The 22,158-nt window shown below is 37.0% G+C and overlaps 1 non-coding gene across 1 annotated transcript; it reads left to right on the top strand.

The window, feature by feature from the left end:
• Positions 1-2,739: 2,739 nt before the first annotated feature.
• Positions 2,740-2,811, top strand: Trnah-gug (transfer RNA histidin (anticodon GUG)). The gene has a single exon. It is a non-coding gene; the product is annotated as a tRNA-His (tRNA).
• Positions 2,812-22,158: the final 19,347 nt, after the last annotated feature.

Genomic DNA, 22,158 nt, shown 5'->3' with positions numbered 1-22,158 from the left:
GTGATACACTGTCGCGGCGGAGCGTACTTTTTGTTCTCTCTCTCTCTCTTTATTTAAGAGCTGCGCTCTTGTCGGTGGAGTAATCGCCATTCGTCTCTTCTTCCCGCCAAAATCTTCACCTCCTGATACGACACTACCGGCACCTTTTTGTTTTATTAGTTTCTTAAATGTTCTCCTAGGTCTAACCCTTCCTCTCTTCCCTTCAATATTTCCTTCTATGTTGTTTGTTATAAATGAACCATGTCGCGTCAGGTGGCCAATCATATTTCCTCTCCGGTTCTCTATAGTCTTCATTACTTTTTTATTACTTACTTTTTGTTTATACGAAAAATTGAACAGTTATGATTACTCGCAGTGGTGCAGCGTGGTGGAGTATGCGCTATACTCCTGTTGATTGAGGAGAGGCCTTTGTCTAGCAATGGGACATAATAGGCTATTTATTTATGCTATGTTTCTACGAATAATTAAGAAAACGGGAAGAAAGTATTTATGTCGTTTTTATGTAAGTATTTATAAAGTGTTCTGTTACTAACATAATATGGACTTGTTTCCGAAATAAATATTTTGAATTTGAATTTGAATTTATTATTAGACGCCATTGTAATAATAGATAAACATTTAAAAAAATAACACGTCACAACATGTGTTCGCGACTATGTCCCAATCTGGGTAGTCAGAGGTCCAATCATCGCAAGGTGAACTAAGTACCCACTCCTCACCGGGTTCTCTGTTAGACCCACGTGGTAAGTTGAAAAAAAAAATAACTAACACAAAATTAGCCTCTGTCTAGTCCAGTAAAGATGGTGGGCGTGAAGTTGTGTCAGAACAGGACGCAGCTAGAACCCATTGACCCCATAAATATTGACTACTGGACGTCAGGACGGAAATAAATCCCGTCTGGAGTATTTATGCCCGCTCATAAAAATCGACTAGAATCTGCTGACGAACTGTAATTGTTTAGTTAGCAAAGACGGATCGTGTCGTTAAAGTGATATTTTATTATAGTACGGTCACTCGTTGATATTTTATCTCGTTGCGCACGTTAGCCTGGATGTTAGGGTTCATCGACAATTTAACACGAAAATCAAATCAAATCAATTTATTTGCGTAAAAATCTTAATGCGGTTCACAGAATACACATATTTATCAAGTTTCAACAGTATAGCTATTATAGTTTCGGAGAAAAGTGGCTGTGACATACGGACGGACGGACGGACAGACAGACGGACGGATAGACATGACGAATCTATAAGGGTTCCGTTTTTTGCCATTAGGCTACGGAACCCTAAAAAGGTGGTAAAATAATTTAAATAACTAATAATTATGTACCCGAGCAATGAGAATGTAGGCGATTATCACGTTAAATCTGTACAGCGCCATCTATATTGTTTTTCAGGAACGTAGCCTGGAAAGTCCCTCATAAATAGGTCGCGATTACTTTTGCCAACTGCAAAAAGCTTGTAATCACAAAAACACTTTTTTGGAGGTTAAAAAAGCGGCCAAGTGAAAGAAAGAAAGAAAGAAACGTTTATTATAAAGGGACACCACAGCAACAAATATAAAACAAACAACAAATATACAATAAAAACACGGAATAACACATAACTTACAATCAAACACATAATAAAAAAAAAACAACAACATACACGAGAAACACAAACAATCGAGTGTATGGACTGGTCAACGATGGTGGTGGTGTCCTTTATAAAAGTGCGAGTCGGACTCGCCCATGAAGGGTTCCGTAACAGCAAGTAACATAAAGTAAATTACGGTTTACGATTTATGATGTATTAAAAAAAACTACTTACTAGATCTGGGTCAAACTAATTTTCGTTGGTAGTTTGCATGCTAATCTACATCATATATTTTTCTTAGTTTTATCCTCCTCTTATTTTAGAAGTTACAGGGGGGGGGGACACATTTTACCACTTTGGAAGTGTCTCTCGCGCAAACTATTCAGTTTAGAAAAAAATGATATTAGAAACCTCAATACCATTTTGAAAGACCTATCCATAGATACACCACACGTATGGGTTTGATGAAAAAAAATTTTTTAGTTTCAGTTCTATGTATGGGGACCCCCAAAATTTGTTTTTTTTTTCTATCATTGCATAAAAATCTTAATGCGGTTCACAGAATACACAAATTTATCAAGTTTCAACAGTATAGTTATTATAGTTTCGGAGAAAAGTGGCTGTGACATACGGACGGACAGACGGACGGACAGACATGACGAATCTATAAGGGCTCCGTTTTTTGCCATTAGGCTACGGAACCCTAAAAACTGTTCGCTCCATTATAGGGGTGGTAACACATGTGTGTAATTTTATTATTTTATAGGATTTTCTGAAACAAAATAAATACGTAACGTTTGCCATCTCACTTGACGAGATTTATAATATTCTTCTCTATTACTACTACTAGATTTATAATATCTTTAATCTAAATGCAAAAATTCGCAACAGATTCATTTGTCGTCGTACTAATTGTGATTCCTATGGACTTACCCCAATATGCTAATTCTATTTCTCTTTTGTTTTGTATTTTGTTTTTTCCTGTTTGTGCAATAAAGTATTTGTTATGTTATGTTATGTTATGCAGTCGAGTTCATATTTTAAAAACTCAGTGGCGCTATTGCGTTTGCGCACTCTCGCGCAATGCGAAGTGAAAGTGCTCTAATTTTAGTGACAACTGACCAAAGAGACTAAGAATTTCAACGCTGTTATCAGAGCTCCGACAGCCGTGATCGTCTAGTGGTTAGGACCCTACGTTGTGGCCGTAGTAACCCAGGTTCGAATCCTGGTCACGGCAGTGATACACTGTCGCGGCGGAGCGTATATTTTTTATAAAATTTTGAAAATTAATTAGATACTTACCTACTTACTTTGAATGTTCCAATTACTAATTTTATTATTTGACCTCAATAGTACTTAGTGATAAAAGGCCCCATTAATTCGATAACTAAATAAATTAAAGATAAGTGAAGAGAATTAAAGTCTTACACCTATTATTACTATTTTTTAACGTGACTTATTGTAGATTTGCCGCAGATGGCATTAACTACTTGGCCGGACAAATGGGGAACGCTGAGGGCTCTCACCCGGTACAACGTTTAAGACAACAGGCCTGAGGGTGCCCAGTTGGGCGCGAACCTCGGCTCGGATCGTCTGAGAGGAAGAATATTTGAAAGAATTAATCGACTCTAGTGGGTCGATAGCGATAAGCGCTGAATGAGGGAAATCGTCGACCACGCCGGCGGGGTCGGTATCGGGGTTCTGAAGTGTTTGATGTCGCGAGCTGATTGGCCGCCTCTATGGCTAGAGTATATACCTATTATGATAACTGAGGGTATGTGTTCGGAAATCACTCAATAGAGCCATAACATGGAATATTTCAAAACAAAAGGAACCAACATCCCATAACCGATTATGAACACTTCCGCCGAGCAAACAAAGCGTCTCTATATTGGAGTGGTTCGCTTTATCTAATACTTTCAGAGCTTTGCACGCCCACCCGGGTGGAAAGGTGCAAACGAGGCAGTACTACAAACAAAGAAATTTTTGTTTTTATATTCCGTTTTCCTTAACCCTTCACACCTGCTCTGTTATGATTAGGGTAGGAAAATTCCTCGAAAGTAGTGAGTAAAACTGGTAGGTAGTAGTTTATTGGCTTACCTTCCCGGCATGTCATAAAACCATTCTGACATAAGAAAGAAAGAAAGAAACATTTATTACTCCCGGACACCACAGACATAGACATACAGGTACATTACATTCAACACAGGACAGAAACCACACGGACGAACCCCCCGTCGCAATAAACATGCTAGTTTCAATCTAGGTAAGTTGTGGTCAAATATTTCAAATATGGTAAAATATTCCAAAGAAATCTAGGTATTACAATATAATACAAAAACGCTTTATTGCACATATAAACACAACATTAAATACAATTACAAATGTGACAAGAGAAGCACAATCGGCGGTGTATTGCTAAGTAGCAATTACAAGTATTAAAGAAAATCACATAAAAGTATCTTATGTCTTCGGCTCACGATCTGTAGTTCCGGGTTCAATCGATAACATCCTCTGTCGAAATCACTTTGCGAAACTGTCCTTTGTTTGGTAAGAATTATGCCGGGTCGAATCACCTGATTGTCCGAAAAAGTAAGATGATTCCGTGTTTCGGAGGGCACGGTAAGCCGTTGATCCCTGCTATTAGCTGTAATAAATACACATCCATCAACCCGCAGCGGAGCAGCTTGGTGGAGTATGCTCCTCACTCCGGTTGATTGAGAGGAGGCCTGTGCTCAGCAGTGGGCCGTATATAAGCTATCACACATTTGACATTTAATGAGACTTACGGTTTAATTTCAAACAAATACCATAGAAGGGAAGAGAGGAAGGGGTAGACCTAGGAGAACATTTATGAAACAAATAAAAGGGAAGGTGCAGGTTGTGTCGTATCAAGAGGTGAAGGTTTTGGCGGGAAGGAGAGAGGAATGGCGATTACTCCACCGACAAGAGCGCAACTCTTAAATAAAGAGAGAGAGACGGTTTAATTTGTCAAAAAAGTTAATGTGACATGGTTTTACAGTGTATACATACATACAAATAGGCGTTTACGTGGTTTCCACTATAAGACTGCTATAGTATATCTCTCTGTCTCTCTACCTATCTCAAGGGTTATCAAAAAGGATAATGAAATTGATGGGACCATTTCATCAAGAAATTGAATGATAATATCAAATACTCCTATTTATATTGAAAATCGGTTTAACCTCAATCTTACCGACGAGAAATACGCTTCGAATTTGGGATTTCGTCCTGTAGGTAGGTACCTATATAGACGACAGGATGGCCGGTATGAGACATTACCATTCAGCGCTCAAAACTGTTAAGTACAAATCTTCATAATCATAACATATTTATTTACAATAAGTTACGTTAAATAGAAATGAAAATTATCTCAACGGTTCTGTTGGCGTCATATCTGGTGTGCGTTACCCCAACAAGAAAGTATCTCCTAGAGTTATATGAGTAGAACGTATAGTTGGTGCCTTATCTGCTGTAAATGTGCCCCCACATAAAAAATGTGTGCCCCCTGTCGTTTCGAAAAAAAATCGAAAAAACGATTCTTGCTGGGGTAACGTTTTTCTAGCAGGAAAATTCTAAACGAATGATCGGAGAGAGAAAAACTGTGCATGGCCAGATAGCTTATATGTGTGACAAAATGTGCCCCCAAAAATAAAATCTGTGCCCCTTCAGATTTTCGAGATATTGCATTTCCTGCTGGAGTAACGTTTTGATGAATAGTATATCTCTAAAACCATTGCATGTGCCCCTGTAGAATAAACATACGCGAGTAGCTCTTAATGTGTGCCCCTTTGTGCCCCAATTAGATTTTAGAAAATATTTATAGTTTTCAAGTTATCGCGGTTTTATGAAAACCCGAAAAAACATCGCAGCGCCTAAATGAGACAAGGCATAACTTCGCTGAAAACTGTATTCGGTCTTTCTTGACGCTAATAATAACCATACAAAGTTTCAAAAATGTTCATGCATGCGTTTTTGAATAATCTTGCTAAAAGTAAAAACGATGGTGTCATAACTTTGACGGCAAAATACAAGGAACTGGCACAATCCCAGATGTGTAGGTGTAAACCAAAATCTTGTGCCTTTAGTCAAAAATATATGGTGAAAATATTGAGCTTCAAATGTTACGCATTAAGTAAATATAAATAAAAAACCAAAATATGTAAACAACGGCTGGTTATCCGACCAAATCTGAATGACTACTAAAAAGCGACGGATTCATACATATCGATGACCTTCTTTACTTTACTCACTAACCGGTTCACACGTGTTGTGCCTGAGTACACTGAAGTAGAAAAGTAATAACTAATAAAATAAAGTTGTTATTGGATTATATTTTAATAGCTGTTTCTATGACCTTACACATGATTAATACATTTATAAGAGCCATTTTCAAATAAAATGTACATGTGACTAACATGCTCAAAATCGTGACCAAACTGTTTTGTGACATACCTGTATTTTTATACTAATGTAAGTCACATTTATTGTAAAGCAGAGTTAAAACTATGTCCTACTGCTCAAATTGAGCAGGGTCCGGCAGGGAGCTAAAATGCAGGTTTAATGATCAAATTTAGCATTTAGGAATAAAAATAATAATTTCCACATCAACAAGCTGTTTCATTTATATAGTCACAAGGTGCATTTAATATATTTTTTAATTAGCCCTCAAAACTTTTGAACGCGACTGTAAGGACAACAGCTTAGGTATAATACGTCCAATAAAGAAGGTCCTCGTTAAGTATGAATCCGTCGCTTTTTAGTAGTCATTCAGATTTGGTCGGATAACCAGCCGTTGTTTACATATTTTGGTTTTTTGTTTATATTTACTTAATGCGTAACATTTGAAGCTCAATATTTTCACCATATATTTTTGACTAAAGGCACAAGATTTTGGTTTACACCTACACATCTGGGATTGTGCCAGTTCCTTGTATTTTGCCGTCAAAGTTATGACACCATCGTTTTTACTTTTAGCAAGATTATTCAAAAACGCATGCATGAACATTTTTGAAACTTTGTATGGTTATTATTAGCGTCAAGAAAGACCGAATACAGTTTTCAGCGAAGTTATGCCTTGTCTCATTTAGGCGCTGCGATGTTTTTTCGGGTTTTCATAAAACCGCGATAACTTGAAAACTATAAATATTTTCTAAAATCTAATTGGGGCACAAAGGGGCACACATTAAGAGCTACTCGCGTATGTTTATTCTATAGGGGCACATGCAATGGTTTTAGAGATATACTATTCATCAAAACGTTACTCCAGCAGGAAATGCAATATCTCGAAAATCTGAAGGGGCACAGATTTTATTTTTGGGGGCACATTTTGTCACACATATAAGCTATCTGGCCATGCACAGTTTTTCTCTCTCCGATCATTCGTTTAGAATTTTCCTGCTAGAAAAACGTTACCCCAGCAAGAATCGTTTTTTCGATTTTTTTTCGAAACGACAGGGGGCACACATTTTTTATGTGGGGGCACATTTACAGCAGATAAGGCACCAACTATACGTTCTACTCATATAACTCTAGGAGATACTTTCTTGTTGGGGTAACGCACACTCATATCTGGCAATCCCCGTTGCCTAGGTTTGTTGAATATATGTCGCTTAGCAATAGAGGTGTAAAGTAAGGTTTTTTATATTATATCATTTTGTGTACTCATATAAAAACAGCTCTTAGCGATAAAGCCGCCTTTGCTCACCTTAGAACAAGTTTATCCTGTAAATTACTCGTAAATTTGTGTGCAATAAAGTATTTTATTATTATTTATATGTCGTTTCCATATCTCGGGCCTATGGAGTCCTGGACCTTTGGAAGGAGTGCGTGGAGCCGATGCCAACACGAAGAGGCCCCTTAAGACAATTTAATCTAAATGTGATGTGACACCAACCGGCGATTATCCCTGTATGCACTATGAGAGTGCACCCAAAGACAATCCCCGGTTCGTGTAGGACTATTACAGATGGGGACAAAGGTGGCCTATTGGGTTGGGGTTTAATGAACCGGATTCTGGGGCTATGGGGGAGTATGGCGACGGCTCGGCCAATGTTGATAACATTTTTAGAATGAGCAGGCGGTGACTCGCCACTCACTGGATGGGCCACCTGGGGTCGCGTCTTATGCATCTTTCACTTCCACCCTGCGAGCGTATAGCTCTAACGCCCCACTCTGGGCGGCCAATGAAGGCAAGCCAGAGGTGAGAGTCCTGCGGCCCCCACTGGGGTTCACTCCGTTCGGCCAGTGAAGGCAAGCCGGAGAGGGCCTGACCGACTCTCGGGGGATCTCAGCTCCCTGGTGTCGGCACTCACTATCAGCACGCCACAAGCTGGCCTGCGGAGACTGCACTGTTGAATTCAGCAGGGGGCGATAGAGTCGTCACGTCCCTACGGCTTATTATTATTATTAATATTAAATACTGAGTTGGTCGTCTTTTCATTTCGCTCGTTAACAGGTCCGGAGTGTGTAATGATGACATTTATTATAGATTTTCCTCAGACGGCATTAACTACTTAGCCGGGAACTTTACGAGGAACTTAAGAATTTTTGAAACAGACACTTATCTCTAGGTTTAATTAAATCCTAACCTAAACCCGGGCCTGTATTTCCGTTTACTCATTCCGTAATCTTCGTAAACCGTAATAAAACTTGCGATATCGTTTACGAGTTTAAATGAGATCTGTTATTCTTCAATAATTAAAGCAAAGGGTGTTCAGGTACGTTAAGATTGCTTGGTTTTTCAAGTTCAGACGTTCCTGTTACCTAATCTATACAGAGATATAGCCGATAATAACACAATAATAATACCAATAATAATAATAAAAAAATAATAATAAAAACAAAAATAAATAATAATAATAATATCTCTGTATAAATAAATATTTCGTACCGCGCTATTGGGTCAAAGATAAATTATAATGGTCAGTCTAAGATGACCAAAAATCAATCTTATTTCACTATTCGATTTATTTTCGAATTTTATTTATGACTTAATTCATAAATAATAAAATGATAATCTAGAAATAGAAGCCAGTCTAAGATGTTCAAAAATCAATCTCGATTTACTTTTAATTTATTTTAGAATTTTATTTATGAATTAAATAACAATGCGTACGACGTTTGACCGCTTTTATTGATGACGTCACAGTACAGTATTTCCATACAAACTCCAAAGAAAACTTTCGTTTTGACGTTACTTAAAAAGTATCTAATTTGACTAACTTGTCAAGTAGCCTATTGAATACAATCATTAATTGTCTACTTGACAGTTGTAACAATGAACAGTTGTAGAAATATGAAATGTGTCGGATATGGTAGTTTATTATTTAACGTTAATTATCCAATAGTGTAATTTTTTAAGATCATTTTTAAATATTTTATTTTTACAAATTTCTTATTTTATTACAAGACCCGCCATCATTGAACTTCTTGTAACGTAACATATCATAAGAAAGATTTCTTGTTTATTAAAATGTTCTAACCAAACTAGGGATCACAAAGTGATTTTTTGTGATGTTCCCACCGGGATTCGAACCAGGAGCCTCCGGATCGTGAGCCCAACCCTCACTGGCCCACAGAGGCCGAAAAATACTTATGAACATCGTTTTTATATTGAAGGATTTCCTGTTTCATATACCACACACTTGACGTCGAGGAGTAACTCTTAAATCAAAGTTGACTTTGGTCTCCAGACGACAATAATTTTCTACCACAGAAATTCTGAAGTTATTTATTTTATGTTATTTTCTTTTCATTTGGGTTCACGTCCATACACGACAAGAAACAACATTTCATAACAATATTAATATAAAAGTTTTTGGATATTGTTTGAGTTGAACCAATTGAAAATGTCTGCACAATATAGCTACATTATTTCATGCGAAAGAAAATCTATTTGTATAATATTAGCTTTCCGCCCGCAACTATGACTGTGTGGACTTCGGTTATCGCGCGCGACACATTTTTCTATCGCCTTTTCACCCCCTTACGGGGTGATTTTCTGGATAAAAACTATCCTATGCTCTGCCCGAGATCTCAAGCTATCTCCATAGCAAATTTAATCTAAATTAATTCAGCGGCTTAACCGTGAAAAAGTAACAGACAGACAGACAGAGTTACTTTGACATCATAACGTTACTAGTAGGTATTAATTTTAGTCATTTTGCTAAGAAACATTCCATTCCAAATACTTACCAATAAAAAACGCTCGCTGTTATAAACTCAAACATTATAAAGTATTAACTTAGCTTCCTACTTTTCATTTCACAAAACAACTTACTTATTTAGTTTGTACAATAGAATAATGCGGTAAATGTTAGCTAGCGCCTGCGATAAAATACCGCGCAACATGCTTTGGTGTGCGTTTGAAATTATAATTACGGCAGGCGGTTTTGATGTTAAGGATTGTTTTAACTTTTATACCTCTACAGAATAGAGATAATTTTATTAGAATGTATTCTGCTAATTATTATCCGTCCCTGTCGTACTATGTGTTCTCCAACCATAGCTTATAATTAGGTATAAGCGCGTTCTTTCTTTCTTTTCTTTCCCTCACTGTTGAGGATCGTGATTATATGTGATCTTCCTCCACTGGGTTCGGTCCTGTGCCATATGTACGATCCGGTGTTTAACTGAATCCAGAATTTATAATCACAAAAAACAACAATTTTAAAGTCTAAAATTTCACCTTACTTATTTCAACGGATACATAACAAGTAGGTATCTATTGCCTACTAAAGGGTCGATGTTGCATCGACACACTTATCTTCTTCTATTGTGTGGGTTGTGAGGTGGATTACCAAGCCCATCAACCCTGGTGTCAGGGTTACCATTGAGCCGCCAAAGGCCCCTGACATGGCTCATGTAACGACTACTTACTTACATCAGTTACCAACGGCTTAACGCGCCTTTCGAAGCACACACACTTATAATATTGTAGGCTCTTATTTAGAGAGCAGGTATATGATTTTACTAACATTCCCGGTATCATAAGCCGAACGCATTATTTTCAGTCGAACAAAGATGTATAAGAACAAAGAAAGATCCAAGAAGAATAGAACAAGTTACTTTCAACTAGCCATTACACTAGATTACGTCCTCAAACGACAGGATGGCACGAGGAGTTCGTAATCCGTCTTTGTTACGACAAGGACATCCTTCGTAACCCTCGTCCTAAATCATAATACCATTATAAAATATAATGGACAGGATTTCTACATAAGACGTTACTTGTGTATACAATGTTAGTGACATCGTAACGAAAACTTTGAGGAATCTTCGTCTTATCGTGTGGGTTGTGAAGTGGAATACCAGCCTCATCAACCCTGACATGGCTCATGTAACGATTACTCACTTACATCAGTAAATAGTAACCGGGGCCAACGGCTTAACGTGCCTTCCGAAGCACGGATCATCTTACTTTCGGACAATCAGGTGATCAGGTCTGTTATGTCCTAACCAAACCAGGGACCACAGAGTGATTTCTGTGATATGTCCCCGCCGGGGTTCGAACCCGGAGCCTCCAGATCTTGAGTCCAACACTCAACCACTGGACCACAGAGGCCGTTTGAGGGATGATTCTGAGTTGATATCAAGTGGAATTTTCCATCGCCGTTGCAATTTGACATTTGCGCATATGAAAGTAAGTGAGCAATGCAAACAAATTGAATGTTAAATTGCAATATATATTTTTTTTATCTTTTTTTTTTATTTTCTTGGCAGAGACCAGGCAGGTTAAAAAGGCCTCATCGAAGCAATGAGACCAGGACCAGGCAGGATATAATTATCTTTCTACATTTATATCGTTATCCAATATTTAGTCTCCTCCGGCATAACTATATGAACCAATGCGATTGGGTATACAATGAATAAAGCTATGCAAGTGAATAGGCACTATTTAAGTTTGCGTGCTCCACCTTAGAACACAGTGCTGCTTAAAATCAGGCGGGATTTTGGTCAAACGCACTCAAATCTTCTAATAAAAAGATACACTTTTTAATTATAACATCGCGCGCGATTTGCGTGCAGTACGGGGGGACTGATGTGGTTACAAAACACATTTTGGTCATCAGTATACAAGTATATTATACATTGTTTTAAGTTTACGCGGTTATTATCATAATTAAAACACATAATAACGGGTTCTACATATTAGTGCCATGAAAAAAAAACGACGTGCAGAAATCTGCTATAGCTGAGCATGTACTGGAGTCGGGCCCTAACCACTGGATCGAGTTTAACAATCCACAAATATTATCGACAGAACGTCATTACATCCCCAGACTCGTAAAAGAGGCTATTGAAATCAGAAAACATAAAAATTTCAACAGGGAAGACGGGTTCAAAATTATCGACCATGTGGAATCCAGTAGTAGGTGTTGTAAAAAGCTTGAAACGGCCTAATGTGGTGAAAAAACGTGAGGACACAGTGAGTGCGGTTTGTCGTAGTGAGTTTGGTGCGAGTTCAGATAGTTCCGAACATTCCGATATCAAAAACATAAACAAGCGGCAAAGAAAGAGGGTAGACAGATATGTCTGCCCGTAGAAAATTATGGATCTACCTACTCCACTCCAATCTCATCAGTCATCCCGTGATCATGGCACTTGCAACAGTGTCGAAATATCGGGAGTCTCATATCCCCATTTAAACGCGGTAAGAACCCGTTATTATGTGTTTTAAGTATATTATAAGCACAGTTACTTGCAAACACATGTGGGAGATAACCTAGATAACCATCCGATTTCCCAGGCGAGATTGGAAGGATTTTCCTTTTTCGCCCACTATCCGCTCGCGAGTGTTCATGCATGAATCACGATTCACGAGTTGACGGCACGAGGCATGTTACGCAGTAGGGTCGTTCTTCTTTTTTATCGACAATAAAAAGACATTTTCTCGATTTATCGGATTTAACATCTTTAAAATTATAACGGCAATAAATATTTTAAAACATCATATAAAGATGTGTCTGTAGAGGACTATTTAGTGGTTCTCTTTATCTTGGTAACATACTTTTCTTTGCAGGCGCATTCCAAAAAATATTGTGACAGAGTGGCCCTTTTCATCGGAGACAGCATTTCAATTTACCACTCTGTCACATAATTTTGTGAAAAACGATCAAGCTACGTTAATAACTAATTGAGGAACCGATTAGTATTTTGCTTGTATTTTAAGTATAATAAGATAACTATATTTTTGGATAATCAAAACATGAAATAAAATTCTAAAACATAACTTATCAGAAGCAGAGCGAAGGACAGATCATTGTCGATAAAAAAGAAGAACAACCCAGTAACGATGCAATTTGTGACCATGTTACAGTCGACATACACTCTATTGGCCACGCGCAAGATTTTACTAAAGTCGAACTTCAACTTGAACTTCAACTTTATGGTTCGAACTTATAATCAGCTGCAGTAAACTGACGTTTCAAAATGTCATTCTGTAAAATAATATTGCCAGCCTAATCTCAATAGGCATGTGATTCAGTTCACTAAAGATCTAATCGTTCCACAACTAACTCATAATACTTAATTTACATAGATTAAGTCAAACTAATTATTTGATTTGATTTTAATTTAATTCTATTTTAATTATTCATTTATTTCAAAAGCAAAACCTAACTGATCATTCATTCACTCACTCACGTAGTTACAACCCTATTTATTTTTCTTTAAAAAGCGGCAACCCACAAAACGTTATTTTACTGCAGCTAATAGAAAGTTCGACTTTAGCATAGCCTTTTTCTAAATTTTCCGCATATTGTATGATACTAACTAGGTACTCAGCAAATGGGAAGCGCTGAGGACTCTCATCCGGTGCAAAATTTATAGCAATAGGCTCATGTCGTTAAACGTTTTGAGTTCATTGATCTGGTGGCCAAACTATATCATGATGTGGCCGACGAGTGATATTCTATTTCATGAAATATGCCCATTTCATGAAATGATCAATTCTAAGGGTGGTATTAATAAACGAATCTCAGCTGAGGCTGCTCTCAAGACCACGCTCAAGTCTCTGTTTTTATATAAGAACTGTATTGACATGATCTTGAGGGCAGTCTCGAGGCTGAGATTAGTTTATTAATACAACCCATCTCCCCACGACATATATACTTAGATTTATGATTAGGCATTAAAAATCATAACTGCTTGAATCACTTACCAAATCCACTTGACTCCCATTCGCTAAAAGTTTAAAACCAACGGTAGCCTACATTTCCCCAACTCCAACAATATTTGTACAGCATTTTATTCATCGTTCAGGCTATAAATTCTCCTATTTCCGTTTTCAAATGCATCAAAGGAAAGCTAAGCCAAAGTATGAGTTAACAAAAAGATATTATGCGATGATATTCGTAGAATGTGCCCTGAATTTTCGTGACTGCATGAATAAACCTAACTCCGGTCGCACCCCGGACACTTCATACAAACAACCTCGTTTTACACAGACACTACACATTGACATTACCGTACACGCGCATCTGTGTGTGTGACGTCTGCCACCATACGATTCAAGTCTAAACTATGTTCGAAGGGGGCGAGGTAAACCTAGCTTAGACGCTGGTGGGGAGCGGAGGTTTGCCGTTCTATATGTAGTAAGTATTATTCCTTATTCTATGCTCCGGTGTAACATTAACAATTTCACAAACAAATCGAAGCTTTTGTTAGCACTTTTGTTAGAAGGTCCTCGTTAAGTATGAATCCGTCGCTTTTTAGTAGTCATTCAGATTTGGTCGGATAACCAGCCGTTGTTTACATATTTTGGTTTTTTGTTTATATTTAATGCGTAACATTTGAAGCTCAATATTTTCACCATATATTTTTGACTAAAGGCACAAGATTTTGGTTTACACCTACACATCTGGGATTGTGCCAGTTCCTTGTATTTTGCCGTCAAAGTTATGACACCATCGTTTTTACTTTTAGCAAGATTATTCAAAAACGCATGCATGAACATTTTTGAAACTTTGTATGGTTATTATTAGCGTCAAGAAAGACCGAATACAGTTTTCAGCGAAGTTATGCCTTGTCTCATTTAGGCGCTGCGATGTTTTTTCGGGTTTTCATAAAACCGCGATAACTTGAAAACTATAAATATTTTCTAAAATCTAATTGGGGCACAAAGGGGCACACATTAAGAGCTACTCGCGTATGTTTATTCTACAGGGGCACATGCAATGGTTTTAGAGATATACTATTCATCAAAACGTTACTCCAGCAGGAAATGCAATATCTCGAAAATCTGAAGGGGCACAGATTTTATTTTTGGGGGCACATTTTGGCACACATATAAGCTATCTGGCCATGCACAGTTTTTCTCTCTCCGATCATTCGTTTAGAATTTTCCTGCTAGAAAAACGTTACCCCAGCAAGAATCGTTTTTTCGATTTTTTTTCGAAACGACAGGGGGCACACATTTTTTATGTGGGGGCACATTTACAGCAGATAAGGCACCAACTATACGTTCTACTCATATAACTCTAGGAGATACTTTCTTGTTGGGGTAACGCACACGTCGTTACATGAGCCATGTCAGGAGTCTATGGCGGCTCAATTAGTCAGTTATTGTATTGGGCTGGTTTTCCCTTCGTGGGTTGGAAGGTCAGACAGGTAGTCGCTTCGGTAAAAAACCGGACTTGTCTAATCTTCAGGTTAGGTAAGCGGACCCTGTGAAAAACGGGATAATGCTAGAGAGATGATGTTAATTTTATATTACTGATACAAATAATAAATGTGTCTTTATTTCTATTGTTACAAAGGTGAGATTTAGCAAGGCTTATCTATGAATCTAGGTCTGGGTGACTCTATGGCAGGCAGAATGTGTGGATATTCGCTGAGGAGCGTTCGGAAATGCAATTTTCCCTGGTGCGGGAATCTCCTTGAAGCCCTGCGCTCCTGGTACTCAACGGCTCGTAACAAGCACTTTCCAAGGAAAATTCACCTGCATTTTTATTGGCTTTCGGTGCTGTTCCCCGTAAATCTATTTATAAAATTGCATTTTGATAAAATTTTGTAGTTATTTGTCTATTCTATCATTAAGCTGCCGAGATTCCATTCTGGATGGAAAAATATAAAAATTATGATTACTTATTGGTTCTTTTAACACACGGTTATATATTCATACTTTACTTAGTGTCACATTAATGTACAATTGTAGTGGCTATTATCCGTCTTAGGATATCGTATCAAAAATTCAAAATTAGCTGCAGTTTTCTTCGTTTATTTGTGACTCTGCCCAGCCGATTAAGAATTATTAGCGTGAGTTTACGTATAATTTTAAATATAATATAACATTAAGATGCTAGAATTATTTATAGGCTGATGAATATTATTACTTGCTCCATTTTCCGATTTTCCTCTGTACATGAAAGATATGCGATAGCGATCTTCTCAAAGAAAAATCGCGAAAAATTTTTCATTTTCCATTGCAAACGACGGTCGCTATAGAATATGAATTCAGAGAAAATTTAAACAAGAAACCTTTATGGAGGTCCAATTCCATCTTAAAATATGATAGAAGATGCTGCTCCACAAAGGATGATAATTATTACAATGAATTAACCCATATCAAAGTATTTGCTTGAGGCTACATTGTGGATCCAACATCGTAGGTATGCTAGGCAAGGACGTAAAATTGTATCATAAACCTAATTAAAGGCGTAAACGAACTGTACAACAGAAGAAGAAACTATTTGTGAAACGATATGGTAACAAAAAGCCTAAGTTTTAAATTAACCCTTTCACGGACATAGATCATGGGCCATTGATGGTTCATAATAGGTAACATGACACCTTGGAATCGGAACGTCATTAGACGTTCTGTCCTTGAAAGTGTTAAATATTGTAACAGCATAACACAACGTCGCCCTATTACATTCGGATGTAATTTTTCTTAACAAAAACAATAGACGAGTTAGTTAAATTCCAGATAAAAATTGGTAAAAACTGGTACTGACTTTATATAATATAAAAAGCACCACGCGATATATAGGGTGTAGGGTGACATCGTACGAAACGATGATACTGAGGGGGATGATTCAGGCCATGATTCTGAGTTTCTATCAAGTGGAATTTACCGTCGCAAAATTCTTTTATTTTTATTTTATTCAATTTCATACTTTTGTGGTGGAATAATGAGCCGAATCATCCCTCTCAGTATTCGTTGCGATATTGCCACTAACACTCCGTACGAGTACGTACTAGGTAGATATACAAGTCAGTATGGCTGCTAGTGACACCGTAACGAATACAGAGGGGGATGATTCAGTGTTATTTTTAACAACACCAATAATATATTTTATAATTTAATAATAAATAATAATTATTAAATAACAATCAATATCTAATACAGAGGGGGAATACAGAGGGGGATGATTCAGTGTTATTTTTAACAACACCAATAATATATTTTATAATTTAATAATAAATAATAATTATTAAATAACAATCAATATCTTCTTTAATTATTTTCTGTTCCATAGCTTTGCGACGGAAAGTTCCACTTAACATCAACTCAGAATCATGGTCTGAATCATCCCTCAAAGTTTCAGTTACGATATCACTAAGACCCTATATATGCTTCCCATATCCTAAAAACAACAAACTTACGTCAGTATTCCCTAATGGGGTTAGCAGAGCCACTATTATTCAGAAAACAACTCAAAGTCTAAAACCTAAAAGATAGTTTCAACGCGCGATGCAAGTTCCGCACATTATCGATGTGCATAAGTCAGTACTGATTTGACATTCTTAAGTATACATTACATACATAAACAGCCTATATACGTCCCACTGCTGGGCACAGGCCTCCCCTCAATCAACCGGAGGGGGTATGGAGCATACTCCACCACGCTGCTCCACTGCGGGTTGGTGGAGGTGTTTTTACCGGGACCAACGGTTTAACGTGCCCAACGGCTTGAAGCACGGAATAATTTTACTTTTTCGGACAAGCCTGAAAAGTCCTTACCAAACAAAGGACAGTCTCACAAAGTGATTTCGACAATGTCCCCGTCGGGAATCGAACCCGGACCTCCAGATCGTGAGCCTAACGCTCTAACCACTAGACCACGGAGGCTGTTCTTTAGTATAGTACCTAATATATCAGTCGGTATTCAGTCACTCGATTTTACTTTACACCGACATACATACATAAACTCACGCCTATTTCCCACTCATACTTTTTATAATTTTACTTTATCTAACACTAGATATTAGAAAATCTTTTACTTCCCGAAAAGAGACAAAATGATTTAGGTACCACTCATAAATCCGAAATGAAAACTGTTATATTTAGAGGTATTCGGGAAATAAAAATAATGAAACAATCAAGTAAAGTGCTCGTGGAAGGTAATTCAAATTCCTACTTCTCAGAAACACAATATTACATGAGGAGAATGAAGAATTTCAGACATTCGTTGAAAATATGACCGGGTTTTGATATTCTATTAAATCGTTTTTTTTTTTGGGAGCTTACAGCTTAATTCACACAATGTTACACTTAGTAGTAAATAAAGGCCAATTACAAGCTACCACAAATAAAGGAGGTTTAGGTTTGGTTTGGTTTTGGTTTGGTTTGGTTTTGGTTTGGTTTGGTTTGGTTTTGGTTTGGTTTGGGTTTGGTTTTGGGGAGGTTTTTTCTGGCTTCCTCGCTTGAATTATGTGGTAGACCCGAAACAAGTAAATTTGAATACTTAAATGAGAAATTGATCATTTGAAAGCTTAAGTATAAACTTTGTACCACATAACATAACATAAACTGCCTATATACGTCCCACTGCTGGGCACAGGCCTCCCCTCAATCAACCAGAGAGGGGTATCACACCATTGGATTTTTTAATAAGTCTACAATAACAACAGGTAGAGGACAGTACAAGAAATCAAAACAATATTAGAACAGTAATTACAAGTCCTGTACCGGGAATCGAACCGGCGCTCCCCGTTTGAGAAGCAAGCCGGTTAGTGGTGACACACAAGACCACAGTGACTACTATAAGTCGACTACTGCAATGAGACTTATCTGAGAAAAAACTAAGTTCAGTTAGTGTGTAGTACACACTAACATTTATTTTATATTATGGCAACACCGCATTCTAATCTTGCTTCTACCCTTTGAACATCATGGCGATGGGTGTCGCTTTTTTCCACCTTTTGTTAATTTTTAATTACTACAGTCCATTTCTAAATGTTAGGCATGTGTGTGGTTAATACCAGCGACGCACAGTTAGTACATAGTAAGTTATCTTTAATCTTGTATATATTAAAAATACTACTACTACTTACTTTTTTTTTTCTTTTTCAACTTACTTCTTAGTACTTAGTTGAAAGATAAAACGCAGACGCGGCAGTAAAAATACACCGGTGTCCCTAATGACCGAGACAGGACTAACATTACTGGAGCTTGCAATTTACCTAATGCACCCTCGGGACGAATCACAGAGTTTACCAGTCTGCTAATTACTAACTTGTTGAACAAAATCCTTTTTACTTAACATTTTTGTTGCTGATAAGAGTGGACGAAGATTTAAATTTATTTTTTTTCAACATTTCTTAAGTACCTACATCACCCTTACTTTCGTTCTAAGTGGAGTCGTATAGAGTGTATTTTATCTTTTGTTACCTATTTTAATTATATTTTGTTCATTTCAAGTTAGTTTTAACGTTTTCAGTCGTTCTCTAAACGGAGACTAAGATAGTATGTACTGTTGTTAATAAACGTAATGAACATGATTCTTACGATACAGGCTTTGCTTTGATGTAAGAATCTTAGAAATTGTCTCTGAAAAACTTAAAGTCAGTAACGTAAAATTGTAAACTTACACTAAAAATGTAATGCTGATTATGTAAAACTTGTACTTACCTTTTTTTCTGAATAAATATTATTATTATTATTATATAATTCGCGCTAAACCCATGCGAACAAATATATTTATCAAGGGGTACGGGAACACACATTATGTATTGATTTTCTGTGTTGTGTGTAATATGTATATGTATTTCTATTTGTGTTCTGTCCTGAGTACAATAAACTGTTAAATAAAATAAATACTTACAATTTCACAAACGATTTTAAAAGTATTCTTATTCTACCAATCTATTGAAAACAATTTTTAATTTAAATTCATTTCATCACACACACACCCTCACAAACCCACTCCTCACACATTCACTTAAATATTATTTTTCTTAAATAAAAGTAAAGGGATATAGTGTGCGTCGATAACATAGTGAGTAAACCCACATTCCCGAGAAATGTATTTTCGGAGGTATGTGACCTAACCTGTATTGGGCTGGTTTTCCCATAATCGTGCTTAATTATTATGACAAAAGGTTAAAAATGCTAAACCCTATAAAAAGCAAAAAAATAACTTGTCCCACATATGCTTGCAAGCAAACTGAGCGTGAAACATTCCTATCACACTTAACAAACACCCTGATGACCTTGAAGACCTGAACCGATTTCCACCAAACATAGTTAAGAACACTCTCGACTGATATACCTTTCAAACAAAAAAAACCGCATTAAAATCCGATCATCCGTTTAGGAGCTACGATGCCACAGACAGACACATACACATTTACACAGACACGTCAAACTTATAACACCCCGTCGTTTTTGCGTCGGGGGTTAAAAAACCGAACCTATCAACTGCGCTTGCTTTCAGCGAACTACCGCTGATCGAAAGGTCTCGAGAGTTCAGCAAACAGTACGTAAGTGGGAGTTACGTATAGTTTTTCCTAGCAAATTAATCAGTAGTGGGCTGAAACAAAACAAAGAAAAAGAAAGTATATTTAATTAACTATAAGTAGGTACATTTTCCTTTTCCAACGATATTAATGCGTAGATTAATGATTTGTATTATTAATGGCAAAATGGCAATTCATTTCTTGATATAAAAGCGCTAACAATTCTGATCCCTGAGGCACACAGTTCGTTCATTGCCAATACAAATAATAACCAAGGAAAATGTTTTACTAGTTGACCGAGTGTTTTAATTACCTACTTACTTACTTATTAGCAATCACAAAGTAGGTACTCAAAGGGACTAATTCATACTATTAGTTACATCTTGACACTTATTAGAGCAAAAATATACATACATACATAAACTCACGCCCATTTCTCACCGGGGTAAGCAGAGACTATGGAATTCCATTTGCTTCGATCCTGACACACTTCTCTTGCTTCCTCCACATGTATCAATCGCTTCATACACGCACGCCGGTTCAGAGTAGATCATAATAAATCTTTTCTAAGGACATCTCCAGTTTGGTCAATGTAAATCTTTCTAGGTCTTTCTCATAAATAAACATAATAATATTATATTTTTATTTTTTATTACCCGTCCCGTTCTTTTTCGCAGGATAAGAAAAGGACATGTATAACTTGAAATAAAACTAGATGGTGTCTACAGGAATTAGCACCAATGGCCCCGATTCCCGCAGATACATCCTGATTTTATTTTAAGTTACACCTGTCATTTACTTATCCACCAAAAAAGAAAGGGATGGATGATTGACAACTGTTAATTTTAAAATGAATGAATAACCTGGGCGGAAAACAGGCGTGTGCTGACAACTTAATTCTGTCGGGTTATTGCCACCATAATTTTTGAAAGGATTTTTTAAATTTCTGCCTTAAATTGACGTGTTCCACAAATTTTATGCATGTCGAGTACTCATCCCTTTCTTTTTCAGCGGATAACAACATGACAGGTATAACTTAAAATAAAATTAGATGGTGTGTATAGGAATCAGCAATGTAGAGGAGACCTATTCTTAATTGCTGACCAGCTGCGAAAATTGTACCATTTTTTATTCAAATAAATACTTAATGATTATTTTTATTTTCGTATCATATCAGAACGGCGGTTTTATCTTCCAAGATAAATTTAACGGTACACAAACTAGGTAGCCAATTGGGTCGCAGCTAAGCAAAGTTTGCCAACCACTTCCGACATCTCTAGTCTACAAACTACAAACACCAGACTTTTAAGTTTTCTGCCAGGATAAACTTAAATATACTAAAAACATTTTAAACAACATATCACGTGCTCAGCGGTGGAGGAAAACATCGTGAGGAAACCCATATTCCCGAGAAATGCATTTTCGGAGGTATGTGACCTAACCTGTACTGGGCTGGTTTTCCCTTCGCGGGTTGGAAAGTCGGACAGGCAGTCGCTTCTGTAAAAAACCGGACCTGTCAAATCTCCTTGTTAGGTAAGCGGACCCTGTGAAAAACGGGATAATGCTAGGGATATGATGTTGTTCATTTGTTTTTGTTTGTGACCTCCTTTATAAGTAAGTAATAAACAATATATTATATTATATTCTTTTCGCATTACTTACGCACTTAAATAAATTTATTGCCAGTGACAGTTAATATTAATAATAATTATATTAATTTTATATATTAATATTATTAATATTAATTACCAATACACGGGCAAAAGGAAATGGCTCAGCTTGTGCTGTGATGGAGCCATGCTACGGCACCATCCAGCGCTGGTTTTCAGTCACTCCCTCTTCCTGCTGGGATATTGTGCGGAAGTAATTGTCAAGGCTA

This window comes from Pectinophora gossypiella, chromosome 2, assembly GCF_024362695.1.
Source record: "Pectinophora gossypiella chromosome 2, ilPecGoss1.1, whole genome shotgun sequence".
Taxonomy (NCBI): Eukaryota; Metazoa; Arthropoda; class Insecta; order Lepidoptera; family Gelechiidae; genus Pectinophora; species Pectinophora gossypiella.
Note: the sequence above shows the minus strand (reverse complement) of the source record. Positions and strands in the feature narration are given on the sequence as shown.